Raw genomic sequence first — 18,680 nt, forward strand, 5'->3', positions numbered from 1 at the left:
CCCATTTGTGAAGGCAGATATTTGGAGGCAAAGTATATGGTCTCAATATATTAACTGTGTTCATACAACACTCTGAACTGCAGTCTGTCCACCACATTTTAGCCAGTCCTGTTGTACAAACCAAGCCAGTGTGTTTAGTTGTGGAAACCCAGAATTTTGGTTAAGTCAGTCAGCCGTGGTTCAGTTAATCCTGTCTAAATCTATCATGCGAGCAACACTAATGCATGAAGATGCCATGGTCCCGGAGGGGGCAAATTAACCAAGTATCTGAGAATTGTTTTGTTTTCGAATCAAAGAGCCCACTGAAAAAGGGCAGACCCTTCAGGGGACAGTGCTGGGAGAGAGACCTGCTTTTATTTATCATTCCAATTATGTAAATGCCACAAACGATGCCTCTGCCAGCCTGCGGCACTGGATCTTTGTGAGAGCAGCTTTGCATTCCCTATTTAGGGCCTTTTCCAAGGCAGCACATCAATACAGGGCATTTTAGTTGTCTTTGGGTAAGCTTCTGTAGAAAAGTAGGATATTCATCTAAGCCATAAAGAAATAAATATACATGTGCGCCTGTGAGTTCATTGTGATGTTGTTTTTACTTACTAGCTTACTCTTTTTTCAAAAACCTCAGGGGGGCATATTTGGTGATGCTTCTCTACCTTCCTTCTGTCTTGTCCACCTAACAACCTCTTAGGTGGGTTAGGAGAGGAGGAAGAGGCAAAGAGAAAGAGAGATGACCCCAAGATCAGATTTTGAAGAAAGCTCCCTTGTGATTTGAACCTAGGTCTTCCTGACTCTACAGTGATCCTGTAAGCCCATCATGTCTCCCAGGCACATTGGAGAACAGGTGTCATCACCCAGAGTCACCTTCCACACCATGATGTCTTGTGCTGTTGGGAGTTTTAGCCACAGTACATACATCTAGGGGACATCAAGTTGGTAGAAAATCTATGTAGCCACGGCACCTCTGTGCCTTTAATTTTTGAGGATCTGATTTCAAAAGCAGTTGGGCACCTTGGACATCTGGTTCTCCTCTTTCTTCCAAACCTATTTCAGACAGGAGAACAGTGATGTGGGACCCAAAGTACTATGGTGGTCTTTCATTGTGGTTGCCAAGCTAGGCTTGGTCTGTTAGGGTTCTGTTTTACTGAACCCATGATGGGCAAGGACTGTGAGCCATGGAACTTGAGGGGAGAACATCAATATTGGCAACATAAAGTGCTTCATTCATAAATAAAGGCAATGTGAAAGCAGGAAGAGAGGTGAGAGCGTCCACAATTGTGTGGGAAAAAGCCATTTTGAAGTAAAAAGAAACTATTCTGAAAAGGAAGCGCTAAGCAGGAGTCTCTGTAGAGTATGGTCAAAAAGTCAAAATGGCAGCAATGACAGGGCAAACGAAGCTCCATCCTCACGTGTGATGCACATGAAAAAAGGTGGAGCTTTGATCGCACCATTGCAGTGGCATCTTGACTTTTTAAATCACACCCTGCCAACATCCCTGGCCTCAGGATTGAAGAAAGTTTATATTACCAGTCAGGAGTTTGCATCTGGACAGGAGGCAAAACAGTTATCCCCACTAAGGTAAGATGGATTGCATTTCTATTTAAGTCATGGCCATTATTTCTAAATAATATAATTAGCATTTACTGATCTTATAAGCATAAGTATTCCCTTGAATCCTCTTTTTGAAGGTGATATTTTATCACTTTTTTCCCCCAATACTGAAGTGATTATTATAATGTTGAGCCAGAAAAAGCTACTGTACATCCATTGAATTTCTGCACTGGTGCCCTGCCAGAAACAGAGGTAGGCTTATTTCCACAAGACCATAGATCCGCACTCTGATTTAAGGATTATACCCAGTTTTCATTTACAATCTATGGTAAGTCACATGTTACCATCCTTATCAAATATATCCCTTCTGGTATCCATGGCCAACCACAAACTCAGCATTAGCTGTTGGCTAAATCGAATTCAGCAGATTTCTCAGGAAGCCTTTTTATGTGTGTGTGGCATGAAAAAGGAGGCTGTAATTTTTTGTACCCTGTGTACTCTTGATAGAAAAACACTAACTTGAATTAGGCTGGGGAATTCTGGGAGTTGGAAGTCCACTGATCTTAAAGTTGCTGAGGTTGAGAAACACTGGTCTAGTCCAACCCTCAGCAATGGGCAGGAAAACCAGTTAAACCCAACATGAAAACCGGTGGTCCAGCCTCCACTTAAACACTTCCAGAGATGAAAAACCCACAACCTCTGTAGGTAGACTGTTCCACTGTTGTACAGATCTTACTGTCAGGAAGTTTTTCCTTATAGTTAAACAAATTCTAGGCAGCTGCAACTCATGTCCATTATTTCTAGTCCTAGATTTGTGGCGATGGAAAATAGGTCCTTGCCATTTTCCCATGGCACCTTTTTATGTACCTGAACACTGATACCATGTCTCCTGTTAGTCTTTTCTCCAGAATAAACATCCCAAGTTTCTTTAGCCTGTCCTGGTAGGACATATCCTCAAGTCCCTGTATTATCTTTGTCATCTTTTTCTGAACCTGTTCCAACCTGTCAATATCCTTTTGGAAAAGTGGCGTCCAGAAATGTACACAGTGCTCCAGGTGTGGACTCATCAGCGCAGAGGAGAGGGGAGTAAGGCGTTCACATATCTTTGATGCAGTGTTATGTCTAATGTAACCAAGACCTGTTAGCCTTTCTAGCAGGTCTAGAATTCCATAAGTGATGGAGTTGATTTGGGGAAAAAAAAAGATCAAATCCAACTTGACAGGTTGCCTTGATTATGGCTAATGGATACATCCTTCAGATATTTCACCATCATGCCCATCATATTTATGTTACGATGAAGACTGTAGCAGGGTTGGGGCCAGGAATATCTGCAGGAGAATCAAAGAAGTTAAGTTGTTGGCCCCAAATGCATGATCGAATTCACCATTTTTGTTTATGTGTGTGGTGGCACATGCAAAAGAAGAAGATGGGGCTTCAATCACACAGTCTACAGCCACCATCTTGAATATTTGATTCCTCCTGTGGACACCCCTGGGATGCCAGTTTTAAAGTGTAGCTTCCATTCAAAGCCTGGTGCTGTCCTTGTCCTGAAGAAAGCATATGTGCCTATCTAGCTCCTACCCCCAAGTGCTCCACTACCTGATTCATTTTTTCATAAGCTGGCTGGGAATTGTGGAAGTTGCAGTCCCAATATTTGAAGGGTGCTCCTTTTGGGAAGGATGCTCCTAGCTCACGGCTTGATTGGATGCTGGTTGCAAAGCATCACCTCTATCCAAAGATCTCCATCTTCCCAATGGGAAGTCCTCAAAGTTCTCTTCACTAGCTCACCTGTGTGGTCCAAAAAAAGTCAAAACAAAACCGAGGTCCATTGCAGTGAAAAAGAACACTGAGCTCTAATTAGAACTTCCTTGGCAGAAGGAAAGAGGAAAACAGTCCAGCATACATCGCAGTGTTCCTAATTGAGCCCCCGCGGGCACAGAAAACAACTCTGTCCACTTCTAAGTCTCCCTGCCACTGCTAATCTTCATCCAGCATCAAAGACCCTTATCCTAAGTACAAAAGAAGCAGAAGCAGAGGCCCATCGATATATTCAGGGGTGAACGCAGTGCCAGTCATGAAGTAGGAGAAACTGTTGCTTTGAGCTGTTCATTTTCTTCTTCCTCCATTTAAAGTGGGGGAATGTAGACCAGTGTTTACTTTGGGGAATGTTAGTTATGGCCTCTTTTAATCAACTGGAAAAATGGCCATTTCTTAGATCAGGAATGAGATGCCGTGCATATCCTACTGAATGGAAGGTTTTTTAAGCTGATTAGGTCTTTATATAACCATTGTTAATAATTATTTGTTCATTTTCTCTCTAAATTTTTATACCACCCACTGAGATGACTCTAGGCAGGGTACATAATAAAACACAGATATAAAGCCATCTCAGAATAATCATCCCCAGTCCCCTAAACTCCTTACAAGCTACATGGCAATATAAATAATAAACCCTAATAAAATAAAACAGTTGCCAAGTTATTATTGTTAATTTAGCAAGAAAAAGTTTCAGCAATCTTTCTGTTTTACGGTTTAATGCAGGCAACATAAAGGCAGCATTTGTAATTGCTTTATCACAAAATAAAAATAAATATCCAGGCACCTTCCATGACATTCTTGTTCAAGGTCAGCTTAGTGGGGGTTACACCTTGAACTCACGAGGTCAGGGTTTCTCAACCTTGGCAACTTTAAAATGTGTGGACTTCAACTCCCAGAATTCCCCAGACAGCATGGCTGGCTGTGAAATTCTGGGAGCTGAAGTCCACATATGTTAAAGTTGCCAAGGTTGAGAAACACTGGAGTAGGTGATTTGAGGCAAGCCATTCATTTGGTTCACGCAACATAGAAGCCTTGTTGCCTTTAACCATGGTGAGCTGGATCAACCAAAGCACTTACCAGTCATAGCATAGTATAGGAAGCCAGCCAGTGTTAAAATGCTTTTCTTTATTATCAGATAGGTATCTGGCAATGTGGCAGTGTCTGTGCCACAAAGGAAACAAATGCAACTGGATTATGTCTTTCTAAGCCCCTAAGTTATTCAGAGGGGGGATGTCAAAACAGTCCAGATGGTGGCAGCAATCATGTCATCAAAGTCTTACCACTTTTTTATCTGACACATTAAATGGGCAGGGCTTCGGTCACACAGTCTCAGCTGCAGTCTTGAATTTATTTTGCACCACCACCACTCCACCATGGATACCCCTGTAAGCCGCGATACAGGGAAGGCTCTAAATGAAGTGAGTCATCAAGCAAGATAAAAATGAAATAGGCTTAAGCTGCCATATGTTTGGCAGTAAAACAATTGATCTTGACTGTTGTGAGAGGACAACAAATTGTTTATTGCTGTTGTATTTTCACTGCCAGGAAGGGGAGAAGTGGCCTGGGACTGTCTGTCTCAAGTGTCTATAAAATTTAACCAGCCTTGCCTAACAGGAATTCAGTTGGGAAGGGAAAGAAGAACATTTGGTGTTTTTCCTCAGGTGTAAAATTTCTATAGCAGCTTGTATTGAATCACATAAACCACCATGAGGTTTGCTTGGGTTTGGTGTGGTGTGTTGGGAAAACTCATGTCCTTGTGGCTTATTTAGTAAACCTTGATTGAATAAACAATGCCTTGAAATGGGGTATGAACCAAGTGAACAACTTGCCTAAGAAAAGTTTACCACTCACACCTGCAACCTATTCTGTGTCAAATCCTGAACAAAAATCCCTGTTGTGCAAGATGCTTGAATTTATTTTATTATTTTGCAACAAAGAAGTAACAAACCATGCTTTTATGTTGCCTTCATTCAGTCTGAAACTAGGAAGACAGTTTGTCTCATTTTGGATCAGTAATTAGGTTCAGAATCAGTTGTGCTAAGCCATCATTTGTTTTAAACAAGGTTGTTTGGATAAGCAGTAGGTTGGTTCATATACTATGCTAGGCCATAATATGGTTGTTTTGATTTTGTCTTAGAATGACATGTGAGCCTAGCCATTGTGGTTTGTAAATCAAACTAAGTTAATGGCTTAGCATGAGTATAAACTAGGCCATGATTGAAACAAAACACATAGTTTTGTCTGGTTTTGAACCCAGAGAGTTTTCCTGGTTGAGGTTCCAAGTAAGTACTATAGGGATAGAGGTCCTAACTGCTTAACATGGAACGTCTATTCATCAGCACAGGAAGTCCTATTTTATTATTATATATAAAGGACTTTATTCTTGTAAATAATTCTTTATTCTTGCAATTCCTGGATTGCAAGCAGCAGTATAAGTAAGTCTTATCAATTCTGGAAAGTAACAAATAAAGAATAATTCTAAAACTGTAAAGGAGTCATTGGCAAACTATATAGACCTGGTTCCATACTTTGTACCAAGCCAAGATTTGCTTAATTGTGACTAAATCACAACTGGTGAGGTTCATAACCCTGCTGAGCAAACTCCAACATACCACATTATGGATTAGTGGGAAGCCAATAGTCTTGACCCAATTTTCTTCATCATCCCTATCTACGTTGATGCTTTCCAGATGTGCTATGCCTAGAACTCCCAGCCAGCATGGCTTGGGTCAAGATGGGAATGAAACTCCAGAACATATAGGGAAACTAGAGTGGAGAAGCTGATTTATCTTGTAATTGAACCAATACAGTGGCCTGATTCGCACAACATACTGAGCCTCTAATATAGTGTTTCTCAACCTTGGCCGCTTGAAGGTGTGTGGACTTCAACTCCCAGAATTCTCCAGCCAGCCTCCCAGAACAAGTCCATACATCTTCAAGCGGCCAAGGTTGGGAAACACCGCTCTAATAAAAGAGAGCCTCTCGGAATAAGCAAAGTGAGAAAAATGTAGTGGAGCTTCTCACAGCACCTGCAAGGTTTGCCATTGTTATTAGTGTATTCAGCTCCATGAAATTCCCCTGAAAATTTTAAAAAAGGGGAGTTTGGGCTGGATTGTGGCAGCAATGGATGCTATAACTCTGTGCTTAAAAGTAGGAATGCTGAAAATATAAGAAATGTAAATAGTCGAGAGCTTTAAGGGAAACTTGCATGGCCCTGTTGAGAAATCTGAGCCACAGTTAGATTTATTGTTCTCAGTCTACTAAAGCTGGTAGTGTTTATGACAACTTTTTTTAGAAAATAATTTTATTAAAAGTCTTCATTGCAGTAGTAAAAGATAATACAAACTAAAAAAGAAAAAAAATAGAACAAAAGGTGCAAGAAAACAAAAAAGAAAAAAACCCTAAGAAAGCAACTTCCCACCCTCATCACAACAAGTATAAGCCATTTCACTATCTCTTCACCTCCTCTTAATTTGCAGATAAAAAGCTCTTCTTCCCATAACTCAACTCCTACCTATAAGCAAATCCAATAAGTAATGTCTTCTCCAGTCCAAGAATCAGCAAAAAGTCCAAACAGAGTCCTAAAATAATAACATTAATTAACAAATGTAAAACTCATAGTTCCGTATCTACACCCTTAACTGGAAGCAAATCCACATTTAGAAGGCATAAAGTGGTCCCAGTATCCTATTATAAAGAAAAGACTGAAATTTAACACAACAAAGAGGGACAGTTTCTCCTTTAAATAGAACAAGCTTACACAGTTGGACTCTGGCGACTGCCTGGACAGGTCCCTGCAGTTTCCTTGGCAAGGTTTTTCTGAAGTGGTTTGCCATTGCTTCCTTCCCAGGGCTGAGAGTGACTGGCCCAAGGTCACCCAACTGGCTTTGTGCCTAAGGCAGGACTAGAACTCACAGTCTCCTGGTTTCTAGCCTGTTGCCTTATCCACTACCACAAAATGGCTCGCACCAAGCTTGGGGTGGTGGTGGAATTTTTTGATTTTGCAGTGGTTGTTTATAAATGTCATTTTGGATTGTCGTGTTGGTTTGTACAGTATGTGCTTCCTATCTCAAAATGGCAGCTAACTGAAATATAGCCGTCCATTCTGAGGGGTTCTAGCCATTATGAGAACGAAGATGGAAACAAATCAGTACCTTCAAAAATAATCCACAAAGTGTGTCCACAGCACTTGGCATCTCATCTTCCTCTGTACCTGTCTCAACTCAAATGGGATCCCAAGGATCTCCTCCTTTTCTTTCTCTTCCTCCTTCCCTTTCACCTTCCCCAAAGACCTCAGGTAGGAAATTGTAAAATCACTGGCTTCACGCAAAAATCCGCTGCGTGGTCTGACTTTCTGAAAGTTCAGGTGCAGCCTCCAAGTGCTGAATCAGAAAGCCAAAATGCTGCCAGCTACTCTGCTTTTTAATTACATGGGCAACACAAGATTAATTTGCCTTAAGTCAAAATTTATTAATTTCCTCCAAGGCTTTATCAGGGGCCCAACTGGCTTTGATTCCTCCCAGTTGCAGTGGCATTTGAGAAAGATGATTTGTTTCCAAGTTCTTAATTTTTTATAGGGCACCTAAGCCTCCCTCCAAGAACTATAATGGTGCAGGCTGGCAGGGGGTGGGCAGGCTGGAGCACAAATGTGCATTTTCTAACAGTATGCCTGGTATTTTTGGACCAAATACTTTCATTTAGAGCACAAACTAGCTTCACCTACAACAAGCCAAGGTGTTTAAGCCTGCCAGGTTCTTGGCAAAACAACACCTGCGCATTCATACACCCCCACACACACACTTTTCCAGCTGTAAGAAAGTCAGGCCTTGAAATGTACAGCCAATCAGTTCCCTCAAGAATAGACTTCATGTTGGCTGGGAACTTGGGGTTAAATACAATCTTTCTACAGGCCCTCATTTGGGATGATGGTGGTAGCATAGCAAATAAATCCAGGGCATGACTGGAAGTACAGTATGTGATTCTGCTGATGAAAATCAGAGTGATTAGAACCTGGATAATAAGGATCTGCTTTGAATTAAAAGATCTAATGCAGACCATCACCTGCTTTTGAAGTCCAGTCAAATTGAGAATGTGGCTACAGCCAGTCTTTGTGCTGATTGCCAGAAGATCTGAAAGAGAGATTTAAATGTCAGTTTCACTGTAAATACTCCTAGATGTCAACAAGCAGCTAAATACTGTGGCAGGACCTGTGTGGATGATCTTGTCCTCCTGATTAGTCATCTTCATGCTGCTTCTCTTCTCTTCTCTTCCTTTTCTTTCTCTTTCTCCTTCTCTTTCTCCTCCCCATCTCTTTCTCCTCCTTGTCTTTCTTTCTCCTCTTTCCCCTCCCCCAACTCCTCCTCCTCCTTCTAGCACCATATGCTAAATTCTACAGATTTTAGAATTCTGTGACTCTGTGATTAAATCCTTGAGTGGAAGGCAGATACATTTTCCCCAGTATGCATAAAGTGTGGACATAGTACATAATGCCAACTGTTTTTCTATCCCATCCTGCCCAGGAGTGGTAAACATTGTCAAGGTTACATAAATCACAGCTTTTGGGTAGAATACCTCTTGCATGGCAATGGAGTAGACTCTCTCCTCCTCCTCCTCCTCCTCCTTTTCCCCTTTTGTGGGGGGCAAAGTAATGCACAAAAAAACATGTTGTTCCCCATTTGACATGGGGCATGGCATGCTTTTATTTATTTATATAAACAATACAAATGAAAACAGTTAAGAATAAAATGTGTACATTTCATTCTAAACTATTAAAGGAAAATGAGACTTGGAGAAAACTCAGCACCGCAAACAAAAAAACCAAAAAAAAAGTAAAAAGCACTAAAAATAAGAAAAAAGGAAAAAAAATAATACCATTCCATTAAATTTTCAGAATTTTACTACTTTTCTATAGGATGAAAATACTAACACGTTATTTATACGTGTCCCCTTTTTGGGGGAGATGGGCGGCGATGGAAATTCGAAAAATAACTAAATAAATAAACATACAAATGGGTACAATTAAAATTTTAAACAGTGAATTGATCCAGGGCATACAGAATCGTGTTGAGTGATCTCCCTTCTCCATTGATACCGTACAAAGCCAGTTCAGAGGCTAATAGTTGAGAACTGACATTGTGTGATGCCAGCAGTTGGGGAGAATGATTAGCCCAGGTTAGTGGCTGATCTGGTGAGCCATGTTGTGCAAGCACAGTCACACTTTCTACCACAACTGCTTTCCCCTTTCTCCTGCCTACATTCACCATCAACATATTCTGCAATGTTACATGAGGCTCTCGGCCCAAAGAGATAGTGCATCTTTGGTGTAAACCAAGAGTGGCAAACCACCATCCTTTTAGGTGTTACTGGCCTACAACTGTCAGCAGTCCATAGTGAAAGATGCTGGCAGCTGTAGTGCAACATCTGGAGAGCATTTTGTCCTACCACTCCCCAAGTTCAACAGAAGATCTTCCTTGCTGTCTTTCTTCCTAGCTCCAGTATATAGTTAGAGATCCTCTAACATGTATTGATTTTTTAAAAGATTAATAATTATTATGGTTGGCTTAACACTTAGCAAGCATAGAAGTCCACTGAGTAATGTTTCACTTCCTTGCTGGCAACTTTCCAGAAGCTGGACAATAAGGTTCTAGTTTTTAGGATGGCCTGTGGTCTCCTCTTTTTGTACCTTGCTGGTTTTAATAGTTTAAACACTCTGGAGGAAGGACTCTTATTTTGTGTACACGTATGTTTTTCAGTATTTACATTGACAGTCCTTTTATTTAAGAGCAGTGTTTTAAAATAAACAGCAAAGTGATCCAACAGGGAAGGATGGACTCCAGGGAGATTACCACTGATTTGATAAAATTGGGATATTGACAACAGTTTGCCCCAGATTCCCTTGCTCTCATTTGTAAACTGCTGGAAGATGATCCTATTTTGATTTGCCAGACCTGCCTTGGAGCTTCGTTTTTCCCATTTGAACCTCAAGAAATTCCCTTGCATAACTGTCCAGACTGTGTCTCTGGCCTTGTCGAGCGGTGCAACTTTTTTTCCCCCTAATGAAATGCAAGCCGCATCACCTAACATTGGCAAGTTGTAAGGAGCAGGATGTCAGAAACCGAAGAAAAGGCAGAGGATTCGGAAGAAGCTTAAAACACACATCACAGAACCTAGGCATTTGAAACAGAAGAATGAAGGATGACCAACAGCAAAAGGAAAGCAATTATTCAAGAGCTGTGTATAACCAAGGTGGACAGAAGATCACTTAAAACTACATCTCATTCAGAAAGATACTTCTCATGTCTGTAAATGAAGTGAGGACTCCAGGTTGCTAAATTCAAAAGAGTTTTAGGGCTGTGCAAAACCTCTGAAGGGACGCCTTTCAAAGCATGTTAGTGTGAGTGAAGCTTCCCTCCTCCGAGCACTAAAGCATCCATGTTCTTTGGAAAGCTCCTGCAGCTGTTGTGCCCAGTTCCCTATGTGTGTGTGCACACAAAACACTTCATTGGGATCACCTTTGCACACATGCAGCTTTGCACACGTGCAGACTTCTGGAGACGGTCTTTGAAACAGCCCTGTGAGTCTTCCAAAGAATGCAATTGCTTAACATTTGAAGAAGCACTATGTTGCTCATATCAACCTGCTTTGCAAAGTGTTCTGTTCAAATGTTTTGCACAGCTGTACCAGTTACGCTTTAAAACTAATAAGTGCACCACAAGTTGACCCCTAGTTTCCTGAAATCATTTCTTCTGGCAGTGAAAGAGATTTATCTCCACCCCCTACTCCACCCCCTTTCTTGGGAGGCTTGAAAATTTCTCTCGAATGACTTTGGTAGTGTTTTAAAGTTTGGTTCACTGTGGTAAAGTAAGAAAAGCTCTCTGGTCTTCTAAAATATTCCTCGTACTTTTTACTGTATTCAACTGAGTGACATATATAGTTACTCTACTCTTAGGACTCTAATCTTACCTGTTTGGATGTTACAGCCGTTCTTCCTTTGGACCATCATAGTTTTTTGCGGCCATTAAGTGAGAAAATATTTGATCTTATATTGTACAAAGTCAATTATCAGGTAGATCAGTGTTTCTCAAACTTGGCAACTTTAAGACATGTGGACTTCAACTCCCAGAATTCCCCAGCCAGCCACATGTCTTACAGTTGCCAAGTCTGAGAAACACTGAGTTGGATCCTAGGGCATTGAACTCTAACATGTCCAGTGATGGCCAGTCACTCTTTCTCAGGCCAACCCACCTCACAGGGTTGTTGTTGCGGGGAAAAGAGGAGGAGGAAGGAGTATTAGGTCTGTTTGCCACTTGAGTTATTTATAAAAATAATACAGGTGGGATAAAAATCAATTAAATAAATAAATAATTTATGGGTCGGGGGATATGGTTTCTCCCTAAACTCATGTTCTCATCCAAAATGTAATGATGCTGTGATTGAATGGTAGGCATTACCCTGTCCAAGCAAGGATATTTTAAGGCTGGAATTCTATGCACCCAAATGCTGAGGGTCTTCCTGAATGAGAGATACGCAAGGAATTGAACCAAAAGCCTGGCTGATTGTCAGCAAGAAGATGAGGTACATGGTTTAGAATCAAGCAGGGGATGGGCAATGGCTTGTTGCAAAAAGAACAGTTTGGGAGAGTTTCCCTTGTAGACCTCACCTAACATTCTCCCTAAAGCTTTTCTATGCTCTTGCTAGACTTGGTACTATCTCACACCTTCAGCAACCATCTTCATAGTTGCTGTTGTGGCTGGTACATTAGGGACCACTACACTGGTCGTGGCATGCTCCTTATACCTTGAATCCAGCCCAGCTGTGATTCTAAGTGTGGAACTGATTGTCTGTGCTTGAAGGGTGTGAAAATTGGACATCAGCAGTGATGGAGTTTTTAAAGGTTAATAAAATAACTCCAAGCAGCTAACAGCAATCTTGCAGAGTAGAAGCGTGAACCAAAAGAGAACTTGCACATCAAGCTTAATTAGGTGCAGAAATAAATTCAGTCTTCACATAATATTTAGATGAAGAAAAATAGAGATAGCTTACCTTTATTCAGTAGATCTGGATACAGGTAAATTCATAGTAGAAGGCACTTCATCATCACTGGTTCTTTGTAGACACTTTCTATGTGGAATAGAAAGTCTGCGTGCAAGCGAGATGGTAGGGGGAGGACTGCATTCCTGCAGCACCCCTTGCTTGCAGGTCTGCCAGAAGGGTAATGGAGATTGTTAATCACCAAGCCCATGAAGAAGGAGGAAGTGAAAATCAGGTGACCCACGTGACATCCCACAAGCACAATAGAGATATGTCTACTAAAGAAACCCCCTTACTATGCTTGTGAGACAATGCTGAGTTGACCCCTGATAATTCCAACATGCAGAACCAAAGTGGAGTCAAGACGGGGCTCATGACAACCAGAACCAATTTGTCCCAAAAGGCTTATAGATGTAGATAGGGAAATTCAGGCTACCAGTTTTACTGCACTACCATTCATAGCTTCGCTAGCTATTGACCAGACTGCAAGTTTGAATTCAGGAACATCTGGGAGGCCACAGATTTCAATGTACTTATTAAATATTAATTACTGTTGAATCTCCATAATGGTCATCCTCTTGCTCTTCTCTACCGTCAAATATTGTCTTGTATCCCAAAATTGAACATGTGAATAGAATTGCTCAGTTAGGTTTTTCTGACAGATGAGACAAGCCATTTGGCTGGATTATATGTTTTAGTTATATTTTAAATGCTGTGATGAAAATGCTTCAAAATTCACCAGGGCAGAGGCTAGCATTTCAAGCTGTAGTTGAAGAATGTCTTAATGAAAACCAGACTCATTCAGTGAAACAGGGGGACATGGGCACCACTAAGATCAAGTTACATATGTTCTCTTTTCCCTAACATAATATCACTCCCTGAACCATGCTGCATTTATTGTAAATGGTTTTCTTCACCTTGGCAGTGTTACAGGAGGTCGTGTTTTCACATGAATGACTGAGTCTGGAATGATTTATGGTTGAATTTCTTGAAGTTGTTGGGAACAAAAAGGGCTTTCTTTAAGATCAAATATGCCCAACTGCTGTGTTTGCCAATTTTACCCGTACCAACTCATCCTGGCTTTGGAGAATATTATCAAAGTATTTTAGGCAAAGAAAAAGATTTGTGGTTTGTTTGTTGTTTTGTTAACTTGGTTAAAATCAACAGTGGGAAATGTTTCTTTTAAGGCATGGGGAGACGAAGTTAAATTCTGGTTTAAACATCTGAGCAAATGTGTGGTCAAGCCATAGGTTTTAGAATGTCCAGCTCATTTCCCACCTGCCCAAAATTCTTGAGTATCAGAGATAGGCCTATGGTTTGTCATGCCAAAGAGTGGCTTAGGACAACCATAGTTTGCAGACCCAAATCCGACTACGATTTTGGATGCTGGCTTGGCAGCTTACTTCAACCAAGTTTTTGTCAATATCAAGACATAACAAAGATTAGATTCCAATCCCACTTTCTTAAGAATTATATTTAGGGACAGACTGGCAAGGAGAAAAGCTTTGTGGTTGCTAAGAGTTCACACCATTTTGATAGCACATATTAAATCAATCAGTCAAGAGTTATCTTATTTACAGGAGAAGATGGAGACTCAGCCTCATATATCTCTCAGTTTCATATGGGTCCCCTTCCTCCTCCTTGCTGTTGTTCAAAAGCTCTGTTACTCAACTAGGTGATCCTGGGACAAATATTAACATGCTCATTGTAATACAGCCATGCATCCTGCTAAGCCATAACAGTTTCTTTGTTTGTGGCTAGCCATGATATATGGCTTAGCACATAAATCAAGTGTGGCTTCCTCAACAACCATGGTTAGAAAAACCGTGTAACCCAGGTATTTCAAGACCGTCAAAGCTGCTTTATTCCTTTGATGTGGTGCTATCTCTTTAGAAGGTGAGGGAAATTACATGAAAGATGGTGAACATCTCAGGTTTTTGATACAAATGCTCAGGATTATTATAATTGTTCTGCTTGTCTTCTTGTCACCTCTGCCATTTGACTTTCTCCTCTTGAGTAGCTGTCAGCTGATTGTTCTCCTACAATGAGGAGTTGCTCCCATAGGGGCAACAAATACATGTTACAAATAAAATTAGTAAAAGAGATTGCATAATTTTTACACAAGCTTCAATACAGTATGTTTTTACTAAAAGAACATTGTTTGGGTCAGCCAAGTCTTCTCATGCTTTCTTAACATCTCCTTACATAACCCATGATGTTGAAAAGAAACATCCAAACCTGTTGGTCCATCTCTTGGGTTTTTTTCAGAATCCCATTTATTTCGCATTGCTGCGCTTGCCCTATGCTCTGGAAATGTCAGGTTTTTTTCAGACTAGTTTAGCATTCCAACGAGGGTGACTGTCTTCCTTTGAGAAAGTTCTGAATGTTAATTAGACTTCTCCCTGGCTGGGTCTAAAATCTTTGCCAAAAAAGTCATTTAGCTGCAAGATTTAGAACACTTTTTTTTAATTGTTGCCCTGATGAATTTCTGATTGTACATTATTTTGTTATTGGGGAGAAGGGGAATATTTTCTTACAATAAGTATTTTTTTATTTACTGCTGACCTGGGATTTCCCTTCAAAAAGCATCAGTGGTTATCAGCCATTTTCAATGGCCATCAATTGTGCTTCACAGACAACAATGTAGAGAATATACACGTTTAAGGGCCACTTACATTTTTGTGAACTTGAGCTGTAACATATTGCTTGTGGACTGCCCAAAATCTATTTATGGCTTTTTCCATGATGGCCCCAAAGTGTATAGGTTTCATTCCCTTAGCTTTGGCTTTTAAGCAGGACTTGAAAACCCAGTTGTTTCAAGAGGTTTTGACTGAGAGAATGGGCTAACCCTCAGCTCATTTCTAAGTGACATCTTCACAATGGCTTAAATTGTTTTTGTGTAACTACGCTCCTGGGCTTTGAGTTATTTTTTCAATTATTAATTTAATGATTTGGATTTCTTAGACATTTGAGTTTTGTCTTTTATGGATGCAAGTTTTATTGGGAGGGGCTTGGCAGTCCCGTATAATATTTGTTTATTCTTCTGCAAATAGTAGTAATAGTAGTCTTTGGAAGCACTGGCTTTTTAACTGCAACAAGTAACAAAAGAATATGTGGCCAGCATAATCCTATTTTCATCTCTAATACTGTACGCTGGAGGGGAAATAATTCAGCCTGACATCTACACATATAATTGAAGGGTCTCATATAGAGTATGCAAGCAAATGAGCAGAATAGTCTACTGGCTTTGGATAATGGAAGTAGTCGAAGACACCTGTCCTTGCCAAGATTCAGAAGGCTGTTGCTGGCACAAATGATTACCAGGAGCAGAAACAGCAGCAGAATGTGATAAACATAATAGGCTTGTCCAAACATAACACTAAGAGGCAGGCAACCTTTTGATAGCTATGCCCATAATGGGTTTATTTTTGATACATGATGGGTAGAACATGCCTATATGGGTTGTTCAACTAATCTGGCCTGCTGTTATGTGTGAATTTGGCCAACAAAGCCCTTGAGGAAATGAAATTAGAAGTCAAGTCTCCCTTGTGTCAAACTCAATTGCTGATGATGACGTGGTGCATCCATTATTGTTTTCTCAGCAGCAACACAGAAGTCATTGACTTCTTCCAAGATGGTCTTCTGTCCAAGTATTGCTTAGCTTTTTCAAGATCAACCAAGGTCCACTTGATGCTGTCTCTTGTTGCAGACTGTGAATATTAACTATAGCTTTTCACCTTTTGTCTCTTTTAGGTAATATTATTGGCTCTGGCATCTTTATTTCACCAAAAGGAGTTCTTGAACATACTGGGTCAGTGGGACTTGCACTCATAATATGGATACTTGGAGGTGGGATCTCAGCACTTGGGTCACTCTGTTACGCTGAATTAGGAGTTACCATCCCCAAATCAGGAGGTGATTATTCCTACGTCACTGAGATTTTCGGTGGATTAGCTGGGTAAGTGTGGCTTCAGGATAAAGATGATTTGTGATGATGTCATGTGGGTTTAAAACCACAGCCATGGATCTTACTTCATTAATTCTTCCCACAGAGCAGATCTGAGCGACAACATGCCAATGCAGTGCAGTGGTTCTCACACTGAACTAGGATGAGATAAAGACTTGGGTCCAAGTCCACATTTGACCTTGATGCTCAGACTCCAAGGAAGTTGGAAGATGTTGCTTCAAACATCTCGTCCCAGAACAACCTCCTTTGTGGGGTTGTTGCCTTACAAATAAAATTAGGGAAGACCCCCTACTTTATGTTTGCAGAAAAAAGGCAAGATGGAAATGACATAAATAAGTTGCAGTGTCTTATACTGAATCCTCTGTTCATTTTCTGAAAAGATTGGCAAAGAATCTTGGGCACCTTTACTCTGAATAGAGGCATCTGCAAGGGGTGGCCCTGGTATTTTAACCATTCCCCTCTTCCTTCAAACTTAAATTCCAATTTCAGGGCAACTTTTTGAGGGTCCATGGGAGAAGCCCCAACCAATGCTTGAGAGAACACACATGATCAGGATGCTCCAGCTGTGGACCCCCTGCTTTCAACCTAATTTATTATGGCCCACAGTTCAGTAGTATCCCCAACAGTCTTTTTCATTTGTAAAGGCAAGCACATTTATTGGATTGGTATCTGATGGACTGTGCAAGATTGCTATAGCAGACTTGGAGTGCTGGTGTTGTGCAGACAAGCAGAAAACATCTGCATACAGATTGGATTTTGGGGGGAAGGGAGGGCAGGTCTGTGCTGATAGATAAGCAGGCCCCAACTTGTATTTATAGGGGTGCAGTAAGCCAGACTGCCTTTGGGGAAGGTTGCTTGCAAGCTGCAAGATTAAATGACAAAGGCTACAAAAAGGAAGGTTTTACTCCTGCAACATCTGATAAATTCCAAAGCTCAGGCCTGCCTGAAAATCGTTGTTTATTGCAGCAAAGGAAAGGGCCAGATCAAGAGTTATAAATGGAGATATAAAAGCTGAAATCTGCAGCATTTGAAAATTCAGGTTTATGGAGGTATTAACTCCATCCTTGGGCCAACCATAACTCAGATGGGAGATCCCTTAACCTTGCCTTTCTTTACAGGGCCATATTTTTATTGTGCTGCGGGACCCAATCTGTTTTCAGCCGGAGCTGGCAATGATGTAAGAGAACGATTGCTGCTCTTGGGGTACACATGCATTTTCTCCTAGTTAAATGGGCTCTGCAGGTTTTAAAACGCTGCAGAAATATAAACCATATTTTCAAAACCTGAAAGAAGTGATACAAAGAGACATGGGCACTAATGAAAGGGAAAAACCTTTCTACTTGATTTTCAACTGAGCTCAGAAAATGTGCAACCTGGGGATAACTATGTTAATGGTAGGAGACTCAATCCAGCTTCAAGGAAATAATGAATGAGAAGCACTTGCCTGGTGGTTTATCCATTATCCATGGGTTACTGCCTCTGAATATGGAAGTTCCACTAATGCTGATAGATTTATCCTCCGTGAAATGGTCTAATCTTTTTTTTTAACAGCCTCCTACATTAGTAGCACTCACCTTCACATCTTGTGATCGCAAATTCCCAGAGCAAAATGTAGGGATTTTTTTTTCCCTTAATGTACAACAGAAGTAATAATTTAACAATGATCTACATCCCAGGTGACTATTAGGACAACTATGGCAAGAATTGGAAATGTAGGAATTTCTTATCAATAATAACTGGCATGTAACCTATCCAGCAAAATGATCCAGTTGCAAACAACAGCCACCGGCAGAGGGTGAGGGAGTCAAAGTGGTTGCTGCAGAGTTCACTGGAGTTGGGTGGCCAATACATTTAAATTAATAATAATAATAATTGCACAACCAAAGCCCCACTCCTTTTATGAGCCTTGTGGCACACACAAAAAGGGGGTGGGGCTTTAATTGTATAGTTGCAACACTATCTTGACTGTTTTTGACATCTCCCATGGGCTCCCCAGTCCAACTGCTGCTTTTTAATCTCAATGGATAAACCCTGTTGCTCAGTCATAGCAAATGATGCTTTCCAGATCTCTTTTGAGGACATGTTCCTAACGTATTGCTCTGCCAAGTAGCTTTCTGAAATGAGAGTGGGTTGAAATCAGGAGTGAACCAGAATCCCTTTTCCCCCAAATCTGTCTACCTAATGCTTGGCCCATACATGCTTTTAGGAATACTGTTCTGCCCAGCAGTTAATTAACTTGCATCCTTAACAGGTGTTTGATGAAACCACCAAGCCTTAATGGCCATCAGGGCTCAGTCCAACTCTCTTTTAAAAAATG

The sequence above is a fragment of the Candoia aspera genome, chromosome 11, assembly GCF_035149785.1.
Source record: "Candoia aspera isolate rCanAsp1 chromosome 11, rCanAsp1.hap2, whole genome shotgun sequence".
Taxonomy (NCBI): domain Eukaryota; kingdom Metazoa; phylum Chordata; class Lepidosauria; order Squamata; family Boidae; genus Candoia; species Candoia aspera.